This window comes from Schistocerca gregaria, chromosome 3 (genome assembly GCF_023897955.1).
Source record: "Schistocerca gregaria isolate iqSchGreg1 chromosome 3, iqSchGreg1.2, whole genome shotgun sequence".
Lineage (NCBI taxonomy): Eukaryota > Metazoa > Arthropoda > Insecta > Orthoptera > Acrididae > Schistocerca > Schistocerca gregaria.
This window is the reverse complement of record NC_064922.1, coordinates 66,188,343-66,207,563: the sequence shown is the minus strand read 5'-3', so window position 1 is coordinate 66,207,563 and position 19,221 is coordinate 66,188,343. Positions and strand designations below refer to the sequence as shown.

Sequence of the window (19,221 nt, the reverse complement as noted above, 5' to 3'; positions counted from 1 at the left end):
CATGGAGTAAAGTGCGGATTGTGACAGTTGTATTCACTCCCTTTGCAGTTTCTGTGTTTCATCAACACTTTGAAGGTAAACCGATTACAGAATGCCTCCAGATGTGCATCGGGAACTACTACTGGTCTTCCAGGGAACGATCAAAGGGTAGACTGTTTCAGACGTTACTCCCATGGAGGAATATGCTGATGGTGACTGTTGTATTCAATCCCGATGCATTTTCTGTGTTTCATCAACATTTTGAAAGTCAACAGATTATTGATTGTCTCCAGATGTGCATCGGAAACTACTACTGGTCTTCGTGGGACCGATCAAGGCGTAGACTGTTTGAGACATTACTCCCATGGAGGATAGTGCGGATGGTGACTGTTGTATTCAATCCCGATGCAATTTCTGTGTTTTATCAACACTCTGATACTAAACAGATTACATAATGCCCTCAGATGTGCATCGGAAACTACTACTGGTCTTCCAGGGAACATCAAAGCCTAGACTGTTTCAGACGTTACTCCCATATAGGGAATTCCGGATGGTGACTGTTGTATTACATCCCGATGCAATGTCTGTGTTTCATCAACACTCTGATAGTCCACAGATAACAGATTGCCTCCAGAAGTGCATCGAAAACTAGTACTGGTCTTCCTGGGAAAAATCAAATCTTAGACTGTTTGAGACATTATTCCTGTGGAGGAAAGTGCGGATTATGACAGTTGTATTCACTCCCTTTGCAATTTCTGTGTTTCATCAACACTCTGGTAGTCCACAGATTACAGAATGCCACCAGATGTCCATCGGAAACTACTACTGGTCTTCCAGGGAACGATCAAAGCGTAGACTGACTGAGACGTTGCTCCCATGGAGGAAAGTGCGCATGGTGACTGTTGTATTCAATCCCGATGCTATTTCTGTGTTTCATCAACACTCTGATAGTCCACAGATTACAGAATGCCACCAGATGCGCATCGGAAACTACTACTGGTCTTCCAGGGAACGATCAAAGTGTAGACTGTTTAAGACATTACTCCCAAGGAGGAAGGTGCACATGGTGACTGTTGTATTGAATCCCGATGCAATTTCTGTGTTTCATCAACACTCTGATAGTCAACAGGTTACAGAATGCCTCCAGATGTGCATCGGAAAGTAATACTAGTCTTTCTGGGAACGATCAAAGCGTAGACTGTTAGAGACATTACTCCCATGGAGGAAAGTGTGCATGGTGACTGTTGTATTCAATCCCGATGCAATTTCTGTGTTTCATCAACACTCTGATAGTCCACAGATAACAGATTTTCTCCAGAAGTGCATCGAAAACTACTACTGGTCTTCTTGGGAACGATCAAAGCTTAGACTGTTTGAGACTTTATTCCCATGGAGGAAAGTGTGCATGGTGACTGTTGTATTCAATCCCGATGCAATTTCTGTGTTTCATCAACAGTTTGAAGGTCCACAGATTACAGAATGCCTCCAGATGTGCATCGGAAACTACTACTGGTCTTCCAGGGAACGATCAAAGGGTAGACTGTTTCAGACGTTACTCCCATGGAGGAATGTGCTGATGGTGACTGTTGTATTGAATCCCGATGCAATTTCAGTGTTTCAACAACATTCTGATAGTCCACAGATTACAGAATGCTCCAGATGTGGATCGGAAACCACTACTGGTCTTCCAGGGACCGATCAAAGCGTAGACTGTTTGAGACATTACTCCCATGGAGGAAGATGCACATGGTGACTGTTGTATTGAATCCCGATGCAATTTCTTTGTTTCATCAACACTCTGATAGTCCACAGATTACAGAATGCCTCCAGATGTGCATCGGAAACTACTACTGGTCTTCCAGGGAACGATCAAAGCGTAGACTGTTAGAGACATTACTCCCATGGAGGAAAGTGTGCATGGTGACTGTTGTATTTAATCCCGATGCAATTTCTGTGTTTCATCAACACTCTGATAGTCCACAGATAACAGATTGCCTCCAGAAGTGCATCGAAAACTACTACTGGTCTTCCTGGGAGCGATCAAAGCTTAGACTGTTTGACTCATTATTCCCATGGAGGCAAGTGTGCATGTTGACTGTTGAATTCAATCCCGCTGCAATTTCTGTGTTTCATCAACACTTTGAAAGTCCACAGATTACAGAATGCCTTCAGATGTGCATCGGAAACTACTACTGGTCTTCCAGGGAACGATCAAAGGGTAGACTGTTCCAGACGTTACTCCCATTTAGGAATGTGCGGTTGGTGACTGTTGTATTCAATCCCGATCCAATTTCTGTGTTTCATCAACACTTTGAAGGTCCACAGATTACAGAATGCCTCCAGATGTGCATCGGAAACTACTACTGGTCTTCCAGGGAACGATCAAAGCATAGACTGTTTGAGACATTACTCCTGTGGAGTAAAGTGCGCATGGTGACTGTTGTATTCATTCCCGATGCAATTTCTGTGTTTCATCAACACTCTGATAGTCCACAGATTACAGAATGCCTCCAGATGTACATCGGAAACTACTACTGGTCTTCCTGTGAACGATCAAAGCGTAAAGTGTTTGAGACATTACTCCCATGGAGGAAAGTGCGCATGGTGACTGTTCTATTCAATCCCGATGCAATTTCAGTGTTTCATCAACACTTTGATAGTCCACAGATTAAAGATTGTCTCCAGATGTGCATCGGAAACTACTACTGGTCTTCCTGGGACCGATCAAGGCGTAGACTGTTTCAGACATTACTCCCATGGAGGAAAGTGGGGATTGTGACTGTTGTATTCACTCCCGATGCAATTTCTGTGTTTCATTAACACTTTGAAAGACCACAGATTACAGATTGCCTCCAGATGTGCATCGGAAACTACTACTGGTCTTCCAGGGAACGATCAAAGCGTAGACTGTTTGAGACATTACTCCCATGGAGGAAAGTGCGGATAGTGACTGTTGTATTCAATCCCGATGCAATTTCTGTGTTTCATCAACACTCTGATAGTCCACAGATTACAGAATGCCACCAGATGTGTATCGGAAACTACTACTGGTCTTCCAGGGAACGATCAAAGCGTAAACTGTTTGAGACATTACTCCCGTGGAGGAGAGTGCGCATGGTGACTGTTGTATTCAATCCCGATGCAATATCTGTGTTTCATCAACACTCCGATAGCCCAAAGATTACAAAATGCAACCAGATGTGCATTGTAAACTTCTACTGGTCTTCCAGGGAACGATTAAAGAGAGGACCGTTTCAGACATTACTCCCATAGTGGAAAGTGCGGATGGTGACTGTTGTATTCAATCCCGATGCAATTTCTGTGTTTCATCAACACTCTGGTAGTCCACAGATGTCAGATTGCCTCCAGACGTGCATCGGAAACTACTACTGGTCTTCCAGGGACCGGTCAAAGCGTAGACTGTTTGAGACATTACTCCCGTGGAGGAAAGTGCGCATGGTGACAGTTGTATTCATTCCCGAAGATATTTCTGTGTTTCATCAACACCCTGATAGTCCACAGATTATAGAATGGGACCAGATGTGCATCGGAAACCACTACTGGTCTCCCAGGGAACGATCAAAGCGTAGACTGTTGAGACATTACTCCCATGGAGGAAAGTGCGCATGGTGACTGTTGTATTCAATCCCGATTCAATTTCTGTGTTTCATCAACACTTTGAAGGTCCACAGATTACAGAATGCCTCCAGATGTGCATGGGAAACTACTACCGGTCTTCCAGGGAACGATCAAAGCGTAGACTGTTTGAGACGTTACTCCCGTGGAGGAAAGTGCGAATGGTGACTGTTGTATTCAATCCCAATGCAATTTCTGTGTTTCATCAACACTCCGATAGTCCACAGATTACAGATTGCCACCAGATATGCATCGGAAACTACTACTGGTCTTCCTGGAAACGATCAAAGCATACACTGTTTGAGTCATTGCTCCCATGGAGGAAAAAGTGCGCAAGGTGACTGTTGTATTCAATCCCGACGCAATTTCTGTGTTTCATCAACACTTTGAAGGTCCACAGATTACAGAATGCCTCCAGATGTGCATCGGAAACTACTACTGGTCACCCTGTGAACGATCAAAGCGTAAACTGTTTGAGACATTACTCCCATGGAGGAAAGTGCGCATGGTGACTGTTGTATTCAATCCCAATGCAATTTCTGTGTTTCATCTACACTCTGATAGTCCACAGAATACAGATTGTCTCCAGATGTGCATCGGAAAGTACTACTGTTCTTCCTCTGAACGATCAAAGCGTAGACTGTACCAGACATTACTCCCATTGAGGAAAGTTCGGACTGTGACAGTTGTATTCACTCCCGATGCAATTTCTGTGTTTCATCAACACTTTGAAGCTCCACAGATTACAGAATGCCTCCAGATGTGCATCGGAAACTACTACTGGTCTTCCAGGGAACGATCAAAGCGTAGACTGTTTTAGACATTATTCCCATGGAGAAAAGTGCGTATTGTGAATGTTGTATTCAATCCCGATGCAATTTCTGTGTTTCATCAACACTTTGATAGTCCACAGATTACAGAATGCCACCAGATGTGCATCGGAAACTACTACTGGTCTTCCAGGGAACGATCAAAGCGTAGACTGTTTGAGACATTACTTCCGTGGAGGAAAGTGCGCATTGTGACTGTTGTATTCAATGCCGATGCAATTTCTGTGTTTCATCAACACTCTGATAGTCCACAGATTACAGAGTGCCACCACACGTGCGTCGGAAGCTACTACTGGTCTTCCAGGGAAGGATCAAAGCGTAGACCGTTAGAGACATTACTCCCATGGAAGAAAGTGCGCATGGTGATCGTTGTATTCAATACCGATGCAATTTCTGTTTTTCATCAACACTCTGATGGTCCACAGATTACAGATTGCCTCCAGATGTACATCGGAATCTACTACTGGTCTTCATGGGAACGATAAAAGCGTAGACAATTTCAGACGTTACTCGCATGGAGGAAAGTGCTGATGGTGACTGTTGCATTCACTTCCGATGCACTTTCTGTGTTTCATCAACATTTTGAAGGTCCACAGATTACAGAAATCCTCCAGATGTTCACCGGAAACAACTAATGGTCTTCCAATGAACGATCAAAGCGTAGACTGTTTCAGACATTACTCCCATGGAGGAAAGTGCGGATGGTGACTGTTGTATTCAATCCCGATTCAATTTCTGTGTTTCATCAACACTCTGATAGTCCACAGATTACAGAATGCCTCCAGATGTGCATCGGGAACTGCAACTGGTCTAACAGGGAACGATCAAAGCGTAGAATGTTTGAGACATTACTCCCATGGAGGAATGTGCGCATGGTGAGTGTTGTATTCAATCCCAATGCAATATCTGTGTTTCATCAACACTCTGATAGTCCACAGATTTAAGATTGTCTCCAGATGTGCATCGGAAACTACTACTGGTCTTCCTGGGACCGATCAAGGCGTAGACTGTTTCAGACATTATTCCCATGGAGGAAAGTGTGCATGGTGACTGTTGAATTCAATCCCGATGCAATTTCTGTGTTTCATCAACACTCTGACAGTCCACAGATTACAGATTGCCTCCAGATGTGCATCGGAAATTACTACTGGTCTTTAGGGAACGATCAAAGCGTAAACTGTTTGAGACATTACTCCCATGGAGGAAAGTGCGCATGGTGACTGTTCTATTCAATCCCGATGCAACTTCTGTGTTTCATCAACACTCTGATAGTCCACTGATTAAAGATTGTCTCCAGATGTGCATCGGAAACTACTACTGGTCTTCCTGGGACCGATCAAGGCGTAGACTGTTTCAGACATTACTCCCATGGAGGAAAGTGGGGATTGTGACTGTTGTATTCACTCCCGATGCAATTTCTGTGTTTCATCAACACTTTGAAAGACCACAGATTACAGATTGCCTCCAGATGTGCATCGTAAACTACTACTGGTCTTCCAGGGAACGATCAAAGCGTTGACTGTTTGAGACATTACTCCCATGGAGGAAAGTGCGGATAGTGACTGTTGTATTCAATCCCGATGCAATTTCTGTGTTTCATCAACACTCTGATAGTCCACAGATTACAGAATGCCACCAGATGTGCATCGGAAACTACTACTGGTCTTCCAGGGAACGATCAAAGCGTAAACTGTTTGAGACATTACTCCCGTGGAGGAGAGTGCGCATGGTGACTGTTGTATTCAATCCCGATGCAATATCTGTGTTTCATCAACACTCTGATAGCCCAAAGATTACAGAATGCCACCAGATGTGCATTGGAAACTTCTACTGGTCTTCCAGGGAACGATTAAAGAGAGGACCGTTTCAGACATTACTCCCATAGTGGAAAGTGCGGATGGTGACTGTTGTATTCAATCCCGATGCAATTTCTGTGTTTCATCAACACTCTGGTAGTCCACAGATGTCAGATTGCCTCCAGACGTGCATCGGAAACTACTGCTGGTCTTCCAGGGAACGATCAAGAAGTAGACTGTTTCAGACATTACTCCTGTGGAGGAAAGTGCGCATGGTGCCTGTTACATTCACTCCCGATGGAATTTCTGTGTTTCATCAACACTCTGATAGTCCACAGAATACAGAATCCCACCAGATGTGCAACGGAAATTGCTACTGGTCTTCCAGGGACCGGTCAAAGCGTAGACTGTTTGAGACATTACTCCCGTGGAGGAAAGTGCGCATGGTGACTGTTGTATTCAATCCCGAAGATATTTCTGTGTTTCATCAACACCCTGATAGTCCACAGATTATAGAATGCCACCAGATGTGCATCGGAAACCACTACTGGTCTCCCAGGGAACGATCAAAGCGTAGACTGTTTGAGACATTACTCCCGTGGAGGAAAGTGCGCATGGTGCTTGTTGTATTCAATCTCGATTCAATTTCTGTGTTTCATCAACACTTTGAAGGTCCACAGATTACAGAATACCTCCAGATGTGCATGGGAAACTACTACCGGTCTTCCAGGGAACGATCAAAGCGTAGATTGTTTGAGACGTTACTCCCGTGGAGGAAAGTGCGAATGGTGACTGTTGTATTCAATCCCAATGCAATTTCTGTGTTTCATCAACACTCCGATAGTCCACAGATTACAGATTGCCACCAGATATGCATCGGAAACTACTACTGGTCTTCCTGGAAACGATCAAAGCATACACTGTTCGAGACATTAGTCCCATGGAGGAAAGTGCGCATGGTGACTGTAGTATTCAATCCCGATGCAATTTCTGTGTTTCATCAACACTTTGAAGGTCCACAGATTACAGAATGCCTCCAGATATGCATCGGAAACTACTACTGGTCATCCTGTGAACGATCAAAGCGTAAACTGTTTGAGACATTACTCCCATGGAGGAAAGTGCGCATGGTGACTGTTGTATCAATCCCAATGCAATTTCTGTGTTTCATCTACACTCTGATAGTCCACAGAATACAGATTGTCTCCAGATGTGCATCGGAAAGTACTACTGTTCTTTCTCTGAACGATCAAAGTGTAGACTGTACCAGACATTACTCCCATTGAGGAAAGTTCGGACTGTGACAGTTGTATTCACTCCCGATGCAATTTCTGTGTTTCATCAACACTTTGAAGCTCCACAGATTACAGAATGCCTCCAGATGTGCATCGGAAACTACTACTGGTCTTCCAGGGAACGATCAAAGCGTAGACTGTTTTAGACATTATTCCCATGGAGAAAAGTGCGTATTGTGAATGTTGTATTCAATCCCGATGCAATTTCTGTGTTTCATCAACACTTTGATAGTCCACAGATTACAGAATGCCACCAGATGTGCATCGGAAACTACTACTGGTCTTCCAGGGAACGATCAAAGCGTAGACTGTTTGAGACAATACTTCCGTGGAGGAAAGTGGGCATTGTGACTGTTGTATTCACTCCCGATGCAATTTCTGTGTTTCATCAACACTTTGAAGCTCCACAGATTACAGAATGCCTCCAGATGTGCATGGGAAATTACTACTTGTCCTCCAAGGAACGATCAAAGCGTACACTCTTTGAGACATTACTCCCATGGAGGAAAGTGCCCATGGTGATTGTTGTATTCAAACCCGATGCCATTTCTGTGTTTCATCAACACTCTGACAGGTTACAGATTACAGAATGCCACCAGATGTGCATCGGAAACTACTACTGGTCTTCCAGGAAACGATCAAAGCCTAGAATGTTTCAGAAGTTACTCCCATGGAGGAGAGTGCGGATGGTGACTGTTGTATTCAATCCCGATGCAATTTCTGTGTTTCATCAACACTCTGATAGTCCACAGATTACAGATTGCCACCAGATATGCATCGGAAACTACTACTGGTCTTCCTGGGAACGATTAAAGCATAGACTGTTTGAGACATTACTCCCATGGAGGAAAGTGCGCATGGTGACTGTTGTATTCAATCCCGATGCAATAACTGTGTTTCATCAACACTTTGAAGGTCCACAGATTACAGAATGCCTCCAGATGTGCATGGGAAACTACTACTGGTCTTCCAGGGAACGATCAAAGCATAGACTGTTTGAGACATTACTCCCGTGGAGCAAAGTGGGCATGGTGACTGCTGTATTTTCTCCCGATGCATTTTCTGTGTTTCATCAACACTCTGATAGTCCACAGATTACAGAATGCCTCCAGATGTGCATCAGAAACTACTACTGGTCTTCCTGTTAACGATCAAAGCTTAAGGTGTTTGAGACATTACTCCCATGGAGGATCGTGCGCATGGTGACTGTTGTATTCAATCCCAATGCAATTTCTGTGTTTCATCAACACTTTGAAGGTCCACAGATTACAGAATGCCTCCAGATATGCATCGGAAACTACTACTGGTCATCCTGTGAACGATCAAAGCGTAAACTGTTTGAGACATTACTCCCATGGAGGAAAGTGCGCATGGTGACTGTTGTATCAATCCCAATGCAATTTCTGTGTTTCATCTACACTCTGATAGTCCACAGAATACAGATTGTCTCCAGATGTGCATCGGAAAGTACTACTGTTCTTTCTCTGAACGATCAAAGCGTAGACTGTACCAGACATTACTCCCATTGAGGAAAGTTCGGACTGTGACAGTTGTATTCACTCCCGATGCAATTTCTGTGTTTCATCAACACTTTGAAGCTCCACAGATTACAGAATGCCTCCAGATGTGCATCGGAAACTACTACTGGTCTTCCAGGGAACGATCAAAGCGTAGACTGTTTTAGACATTATTCCCATGGAGAAAAGTGCGTATTGTGAATGTTGTATTCAATCCCGATGCAATTTCTGTGTTTCATCAACACTTTGATAGTCCACAGATTACAGAATGCCACCAGATGTGCATCGGAAACTACTACTGGTCTTCCAGGGAACGATCAAAGCGTAGACTGTTTGAGACAATACTTCCGTGGAGGAAAGTGGGCATTGTGACTGTTGTATTCACTCCCGATGCAATTTCTGTGTTTCATCAACACTTTGAAGCTCCACAGATTACAGAATGCCTCCAGATGTGCATGGGAAATTACTACTTGTCCTCCAAGGAACGATCAAAGCGTACACTCTTTGAGACATTACTCCCATGGAGGAAAGTGCCCATGGTGATTGTTGTATTCAAACCCGATGCCATTTCTGTGTTTCATCAACACTCTGACAGGTTACAGATTACAGAATGCCACCAGATGTGCATCGGAAACTACTACTGGTCTTCCAGGAAACGATCAAAGCCTAGAATGTTTCAGAAGTTACTCCCATGGAGGAGAGTGCGGATGGTGACTGTTGTATTCAATCCCGATGCAATTTCTGTGTTTCATCAACACTCTGATAGTCCACAGATTACAGATTGCCACCAGATATGCATCGGAAACTACTACTGGTCTTCCTGGGAACGATTAAAGCATAGACTGTTTGAGACATTACTCCCATGGAGGAAAGTGCGCATGGTGACTGTTGTATTCAATCCCGATGCAATAACTGTGTTTCATCAACACTTTGAAGGTCCACAGATTACAGAATGCCTCCAGATGTGCATGGGAAACTACTACTGGTCTTCCAGGGAACGATCAAAGCATAGACTGTTTGAGACATTACTCCCGTGGAGCAAAGTGGGCATGGTGACTGCTGTATTTTCTCCCGATGCATTTTCTGTGTTTCATCAACACTCTGATAGTCCACAGATTACAGAATGCCTCCAGATGTGCATCAGAAACTACTACTGGTCTTCCTGTTAACGATCAAAGCTTAAGGTGTTTGAGACATTACTCCCATGGAGGATAGTGCGCATGGTGACTGTTGTATTCAATCCCAATGCAATTTCTGTGTTCCATCAACACTCTGATAGTCCACAGAATACAGATTGTCTCCAGATGTGCATCGGAAATCACTACTGGTCTTTAGGGAACGATCAAAGCGTAAACTGTTTGAGACATTACTCCCATGGAGGAAAGTGCGCATGGTGAAAGTTCTATTCAATCCCGATGCAACTTCTGTGCTTCATCAACACTCTGATAGACCACAGATTAAAGATTGTCTCCAGATGTGCATCGGAAACTACTACTGGTCTTCCTGGGACCGATCAAGGCGTAGACTGTTTCAGACATTACTCCCATGGAGGAAAGTGGGGATTGTGACTGTTGTATTCACTCCCGATGCAATATCTGTGTTTCATCAACACTTTGAAAGATGGCGGATTACAGATTGCCTCCAGATGTGCATCGTAAACTACTACTGGTCTTCCAGGGAACGATCAAAGCGTAGACTGTTTGAGACATTACTCCCATGGAGGAAAGTGCGGATAGTGACTGTTGTATTCAATCCCGATGCAATTTCTGTGTTTCATCAACACTCTGATAGTCCACAGATTACAGAATGCCACCAGATGTGCATCGGAAACTACTACTGGTCTTCCAGGGAACGATCAAAGCGTAAACTGTTTGAGACATTACTCCCGTGGAGGAGAGTGCGCATGGTGACTGTTGTATTGAATCCCGATGCAATATCTGTGTTTAATCAACACTCTGATAGCCCAAAGATTACAGAATGCCACTAGATGTGCATTGGAAACTTCTACTGGTCTTCCAGGGAACGATTAAAGAGAGGACCGTTTCAGACATTACTCCCATAGTGGAAAGTGCGGATGGTGACTGTTGTATTCAATCCCGATGCAATTTGTGTGTTTCATCAACACTCTGGTAGTCCACAGATGTCAGATTGCCTCCAGACGTGCATCGGAAACTACTGCTGGTCTTCCAGGGAACGATCAAGAAGTAGACTGTTTCAGACATTACTCCTGTGGAGGAAAGTGCGCATGGTGCCTGTTACATTCACTCCCGATGGAATTTCTGTGTTTCATCAACACTCTGAGAGTCCACAGAATACAGAATCCCACCAGATGTGCAACGGAAACTGCTACTGGTCTTCCAGGGACCGGTCAAAGCGTAGACTGTTTGAGACATTACTCCCGTGGAGGAAAGTGCGCATGGTGACTGTTGTATTCAATCCCGAAGATATTTCTGTGTTTCATCAACTCCCTGATCGTCCACAGATTATAGAATGCCACCAGACGTGCGTCGGAAGCAACTACTGGTCTTCCAGGGAAGGATCAAAGTGTAGACCGTTACAGACATTACTCCCATGGAAGAAAGTGCGCATGGTGATCGTTGTATTCAATACCGATGCAATTTCTGTTTTTCATCAACACTCTGATAGTATACAGATTACAGATTGCCTCCAGATGTGCATCGGAAACTACTACTGGTCTTCCTGGGAACGATAAAAGCGTAGACAGTTTCAGACGTTACTCCCATGGAGGAAAGTGCGGATGGTGACTGTTGCATTCACTTCCGATGCACTTTCTGTGTTTCATCAACATTTTGAAGGTCCACAGATTACAGAAATCCTCCAGATGTTCACCGGAAACTACTAATGGTCTTCCAATGTACGATCAAAGCGTAGACTGTTTCAGACATTACTCCCATGGAGGAAAGTGCGGATGGTGACTGTTGTATTCAATCCCGATTCAATTTCTGTGTTTCATCAACACTCTGATAGTCCACAGATTACAGAATTCCTACAGATGTGCATCGGGAAGTACAACTGCTGTAACAGGGAACGATCAAAGCGTAGAATGTTTGAGACATTACTCCCATGGAGGAAAGTGCGCATGGTGAGTGTTGTATTCAATCCCGATGCAATTTCTGTGTTTCATCAACACTCTGATAGTCCACAGATTACAGATTGCCTCCAGATGTGCATCGGTAAATACTACTGGTCTTCCAGGGAACGATCAAAGCGTAGACTCTTTGAGACATTACTCCCATGGAGAAAAGTGCGCATGCTGACTGTTGTATTCAATCCCGATGCAATTTCTGTGTTTCATCAACACTCAGATAGTCCACAGATTACAGAATGCCTCCAGATGTGCATTGGAAACTACTTTTGGTCTTCCATCGAACGATCAAAGCGTGGACTGTTTGCTCCATTACTCCCATGGAGGAAAGTGCGCATGGTGAATGTTGTATTCAAACCCGATGCCATTTCTGTGTTTCATCAACACTCCGACAGGTTACAGATTACAGAATGCCACCAGATGTGCATCGGAAACTACTACTGGTCTTCCAGGAAACGATCAAAGCCTAGAATGTTTCAGACGTTACTCCCATGGAGGAGAGTGCGGATGGTGACTGTTGTATTCAATCCCGATGCAATTTCTGTGTTTCATCAACACTCTGATAGTCCACAGATTACAGATTGCCACCAGATATGCATCGGAAACAGGATAGTGCGGATGGTGACTGTTGTATTCAATCCCGATGCATTTCTGTGTTTCATAAACACTCTGATAGTCCACAGATTAAAGATTGTCTCCAGATGTGCATCGGAAACTACTACTGGTCTTCCTGGGACCGATCAATGCGTAGACTGTATCATCATTACTCCCATGGAGGAAAGTGCGGATTGTGACTGTTGTATTCACTCCCGATGCAATTTCTGTGTTTCATCAACACTTTGAAGGTCCACAGATTACAGAATGCCTCCATATGTGCATCGGAAGCTACTACTGGTATTCCATGGAACGATCAAAGCGTACACTGTTTCAGATATTACTCCCATGGAGAAAAGTGGGGATGGTGACTGTTGTATTCCATCATGATGCAATTTCAATGTTTCATCAACACTCTGATAGTCCACAGATTACAGATTGCCTCCAGATGTGCATCGGAAACTACTACTGGTCTTCCTGGGAAAGATCAAAGCGTAGACTGTTTTGAGACATTACTGCCATGGAGGAAAGTGCAGATGGTGACTGTTGTATTCAAACTCGATGCAATTTCTGTGATTCATCAACACTTTGAGGGTCCACAGATTACAGAATGCCTCCAGATGTGCATCGGAAACTACTGCTGGTCTTCCAGAGAACGATCAAAGCGTAGACTGTTTGAGACATTACTCCCGTGGAGGAAAGTGCGCATGGTGATTGTTGTATTCAATCCCGATGCAATTTCTGTGTTTCATCAACACTTTGAAGGTCCACAGATTACAGAATGCCTCCAGATGTGCATCGGAAACTACTACTGGTCTTCCAGGGAACGATCAAATCATAGACTGTTTGAGACATTACTCCCATGGAGGAAAGTGCGCATGGTGACTGTTGTAATCAATCCCGATGCAATTTCTGTGTTTCATCAACACTCTGTTAGTCCACAGTTTACAGAATGCCACCAGATGTGCAACGGAGACTACTACTGGTATTATAGGGAACGATCAAAGCGTTGACTGTTTGAGACATTACTCCCATTTAGAAAAGTGCGCATGGTGACTGTTGTATTGAATCACGATGCATTCTCTGTGTTTTATCAACACCCTGATAGTCCACAGATTACAGAATGCCACCAGTTGTGCATTGTAAACCACTACTGGTCTTCCAGGGAACGATCAAATCGCAGACTGTTTGAGACAGTACTCCCATGGAGGGAAGTGCGCATGGTGACTGTTGTATTCAAAACCTATGCAATTTCTGTGTTTCATCAACATTCTGATAGTCCACAGATTACAGAATGCCTTCGGATGTGCATCGGAAACTACTACTGGTCGTCCAGAGAACGATCAAAGCGTAGACTGTTTGAGACATTACTCCTAATGAGGAAAGTGCGCATGGTGACTGTTTTATTCAATCCCGATGCTATTTCTGTGTTTCTTCAACACTCTGGTAGTCCACAGATTACAGAATTCCACCAGATGTGCATCGGAATCTACTACTGGTCTTCCAGGGAACGATCTATGCGTAGACTGTTTGAGAATTACTCCCATGGAGGAAAGTGCGCATGGTGACTGTTGTATTCAATCCCGATGGAATTTCTGTGTTTCATCAACACTCCGATAGTCCACAGATTACAGAATGCCACCAGATGTGCATCGGAAACTACTACTGGTCTTCTAGGGAACGATCAAAGTTTAGACTGTTTGAGAATTACTCCCATGGAGGAAAGTGCGCATTTTGACTGTTGTATTCAATCCCGATGCAATTTCTGCGTTTCATCAACATTCAGATAGTCCACATATTACAGAATGCCTCCAGATGTGCATCGGAAACTACTACTGGTCTTGCAGGCAACGATCAAATCGTAGACTGTTTGAGACATTATTCCCATGGAGGAAAGTGCGCATTGTGACTGTTGTATTCATTCCCAATGCAATTTCTGTGTTTTATCAACACTCAGTTAGTCCACATATTTCAGAATGCCTCCATATGTGCTTGGGAAACTACTACTGGTCTTCCTGGGAACGATCAAAGCGTAGAGTGTATCAGACATTACTCCCATGGAAGAAAGTGCGGATTGTGACTGTTGTATTCACTCCCGATGCAATTTCTATGTTTCATCAACAATTTGAAGGTCCACAGATTACAGAATGCCTCCAGATGTGCATCGGAAGCTACTACTGATATTCCATGGAACGATCAAAGCGTACACTGTTTCAGATATTACTCCCAGGGAGAAAAGTGCGGATGGTGACTGTTGTATTATATCATGATGCAATTTCTATGTTTCATCAACACTCTGATAGTCCACAGATTACAGATTGCCTCCAGATGTGCATCGGAAACTACTACTGGTCTTCCAGGGAACGATCAAAGCGTAAACTCTTTTAGACATTACTCCCATGGAGGAAAGTGCGCGTGGTGACTGTTGTATTCAATCCCGATCCAGTTTCTGTGTTTCATCAACAATCTGATAGTCCATAGATTACAGAATGCCACCAGATGTGCATCGGAAACTTCTACTGGTCTTCCACGGAACGATCAAAGTGTAGACTGTTTGAGAGATTACTCCCATGGAGGAAAGTGCGCATGGTGACTGTTGTATTCAAACCCGATGCCATTTCTGTGTTTCATCAACACTGTGACAGGTTACAGATTACAGAATGCCACCAGATGTGGATCGGAAACTACTACTGGTCTTCCTGGGAACGATCAAAGCATAGACCGTTTAAGATATTACTCCCATGGAGGAAAGTGCGTATGGTGACTGTTGTATTCAATCATGATGCAATATCTGTGTTTCATCAACACTTTGAAGGTCCACAGACTACAGAATGCCTCCAGATGTGCATCGGAAACTACTACTGGTCTTCCTGTGAACGATCAAAGCGTAAACTGTTTGAGACATTACTCCCATGGAAGAAAGTGCGCATGGTGACTGTTGTATTCAATACCGATGCAATTTCTGTCTTTCATCAACACTCTGATAGTCCACAGATTACAGATTGCCTCTAGATGTGCATCGGAAACTACTACTGGTCTTCCTGGGAACGATCAAAGCGTAGACAGTTTCAGACGTTACTCCCATGGAGGAAAGTGCGGATGGTGACTGTTGTATTCAATCCCGATGCAATTTCTGTGTTTCATAAACACTCTGATAGTCCACAGATTACAGATTGTCTCCAGATGTGCATCGGAAACCACTACTGGTCTTCCTGGGAACGATCAATGCGTAGACTGTATCAGACATTACTCCCATGGAGGAAAGTGCGGATTGTGACTGTTGTATTCACTCCCGATGCAATTTCTGTGTTTCATTAACACTTTGAAGTTCCACAGATTACAGAATGCCTCCATATGTGCATCGGAAACTACTACTGGTATTCCAGGGAACGATCAAAGCCTACTCTGTTTCAGATATTACTCCCATGGAGAAAAGTGCGGATGGTGACTGTTGTAATCAATCCCGATGCAATTTCTGTGTTTCATCAACACTCTGATAGTCCACTGATTACAGTATGCCTCCAGATGTGCATCGGAAATTACTACTGGTCTTCCAGGAAACGATCAAATCGTAGACTGTTTGAGACATAACTCCCATGGAGGAAAGTGCGAATATTGACTGTTGTATTCAAACCCGATGCAATTTCTGTGTTTCATCAACACTCTGTTAGTCCACAGATTACAGAATGCCACCAGATGTGCAACGGAGACTACTACTGGTATTCCAGGGAACGATCAAAGCGTTGACTGTTTGAGACATTACTCCCATGGAGAAAAGTGCGCATGGTGACTGTTGTATTCAATCCCGATGCAATTTCTGTGTTTCATCAACACTCATATAGTCCACAGATTACAGAATGCCTTCTGATGTGGATCGGAAACTCCTACTGGTCTTCCAGGGAACGATCAAAGCGTAGACTGTTTGAGACATTACTCCCAAGAAGGAATGTGCGCATGGTGACTGTTGTATTCAATCCCGATGCAATTTCTATGTTTCATCAATATTCAGATAGTGCACAGATTACAGAATGCCTCCAGATGTGCATCGGAAACTACTACTGGTCTTCCAGGCAACGATCAAAGCGTAGACTGTTTGAGACATTACTCCCATGGAGGAAAGTGCGCATTGTGACAGTTGTATTCAATCCCATTGCAATATCTGTGTTTTATCAACACTCAGTTAGTCCACAGATTTCAGAATGCCTCCATATGTGTATGGGAAACTACTACTGGTCTTCCTGGGAACGATCAAAGCGTAGTGTGTATCAGACATTACTCCCATGGAAGAAAGTGCGGATTGTGACTGTTGTATTCACTCCCGATGCAATTTCTGTGTTTCATCAACAATTTGAAGGTCCACAGATTACAGAATGCCTCCAGATGTGCATCGGAAGCTACTACTGGTATTCCATGGAACGATCAAAGCTTACACTGTTTCAGATATTACTCCCATGGAGAAATGTGCGGATGGTGACTGTTGTATTATATCATGATGCAATTTCTATGTTTCATCAACACTCTGATAGTCCACAGATTACAGATTGCCTCCAGATGTGCATCGGAAACTACTACTGGTCTTCCAGGAAACGATCAAAGCGTAGAATGTTTCAGACGTTACTCCCATGGAGGAAAGTGTGGATGGTGACTGTTGTATTCAATCCCGATGCAATTTCTGTGTTTCATAAACACTCTGCTAGTCCACAGATTACAGATTGTCTCCAGATGTGCATGGGAAACTACTACTGGTCGTCCTGGGAACGGTCAAAGCGTAGACTGTATCAGACATTACTCCCATGGAGGAATGTGCGGATTGTGACTGTTGTATTCACTCCCGATGCAATTTCTGTGTTTCATCAACACTTTGAAGGTCCACAGATTACACAATGCCTCCATATGTGCATCGGAAGCTACTACTGGTATACCAGGGAACAATCAAATCCTACACTGTTTCAGATATTACTCAAATGGAGGAAAGTGCGGATGGTGACTGTTGTATTCCATCATGATGCAATTTCTATGTTTCATCAACACTCTGATAGTCCACAGATTACAGATTGCCTCCAGATGTGCATCGGAAACTACTACTGGTCTTCCAGTCCACAGATTACAGATTGCCACCAGATATGCATCGGATAATACTACTGGTCCTCCTGGGAACGATCAAACCGTAGACTGTTTGAGACATTACTGCCATGGAGGAAAGTGCGGATGGTGACTGTTGTATTCAAACTCGATGCAATTTCTGTGTTTCATCAACACTATGAGGGTCCACAGATTACAGAATGCCTCCAGACGTCGTCGGAAACTACTGCTGGTCTTCCAGGGAACGATCAAAGCGTAGACAGTTTGAGACAATCCTCCCGTGGAGGAAAGTGCGCATGGTGACTGTTGTATTCAATCCCGATGAAATTTCTGTGTTTCATCAACACTTTGAAGTTCCACAGATTACAGAATGCCTCCAGATGTGCATCGGAAGCTACTACTGGTCTTCCAGTCCACATAATACAGAATGCCTCCAGATGTGCATCGGAAACTACTACTGGTATTCCAGGGAACGATCAAAGCATAGATTGTTTGAGACATTACTCCCATGGAGGAAAGTGCGCATGGTGACTGTTGTAATCAATCCCGATGCAATATCTGTGTTTCATCAACACTCTGATAGTCCACAGATTACAGTATGCCTCCAGATGTGCATCGGAAATTACTACTGGTCTTCCAGGAAACGATCAAAGCGTAGACTGTTTGAGACATCACTCCCATTGAGGAAAGTGCGAATATTGACTGTTGTATTCAATCCCGATGCAATTTCTGTGTTTTATCAACACTCTGTTAGTCCACAGATTACAGAATGCCACCAGATGTGCAATGGAGACTACTACTGGTCTTCCAGGGAACGATCAAAGCGTTGACTGTTTGAGACATTACTCCCATGGAGAAAAGTGCGCATGGTGACAGTTGTATTCAATCCCGATGCTATGTCTGTGTTTCATCAACACTCTGATAGTCCACAGATTTCAGAATGCTACCAGATGTGCATCGGAAACTACTACTGGTATTCCAGGGAACGATCAAAGCGTAGAATGTTTGAGATATCACTCCCGTGGAGGAAAATGCGCATGGTGACTGTTTTATTCAATCCAGATGCGTTCTCTGTGTTTTATCAACACCCTGATAGTAGACAGATTACAGAATGCCACCAGCTGTGCATTGGAAACCACTACAGGTCTTCCAGAGAACGATCAAAGCGCAGACTGTTTGAGACATTACTCCCATGGATGGAAGTGCGCATGGTGACTGTTGTATTCAATCCCGATGCAATTTCTGTGTTTCATCAACACTCTGATAGTCCACAGATTACATAATGCCACCAGATGTGCATCGGAAACTACTACTGGTCCAAATGGGAACGATCAAAGCGTAGACTGTTTGAGACATTACTCCCATGGAGGAAAGTGCGCATGGTGA

General features: G+C 43.9%; 1 pseudogene; it reads right to left on the bottom strand.

The window, feature by feature from the left end:
- Positions 1-17,882, bottom strand: part of LOC126354175 (NADH-ubiquinone oxidoreductase chain 5-like) — a 77,243-nt pseudogene extending 59,361 nt beyond the window's left edge.
- Between the last annotated feature and the right edge of the window lie 1,339 nt (positions 17,883-19,221).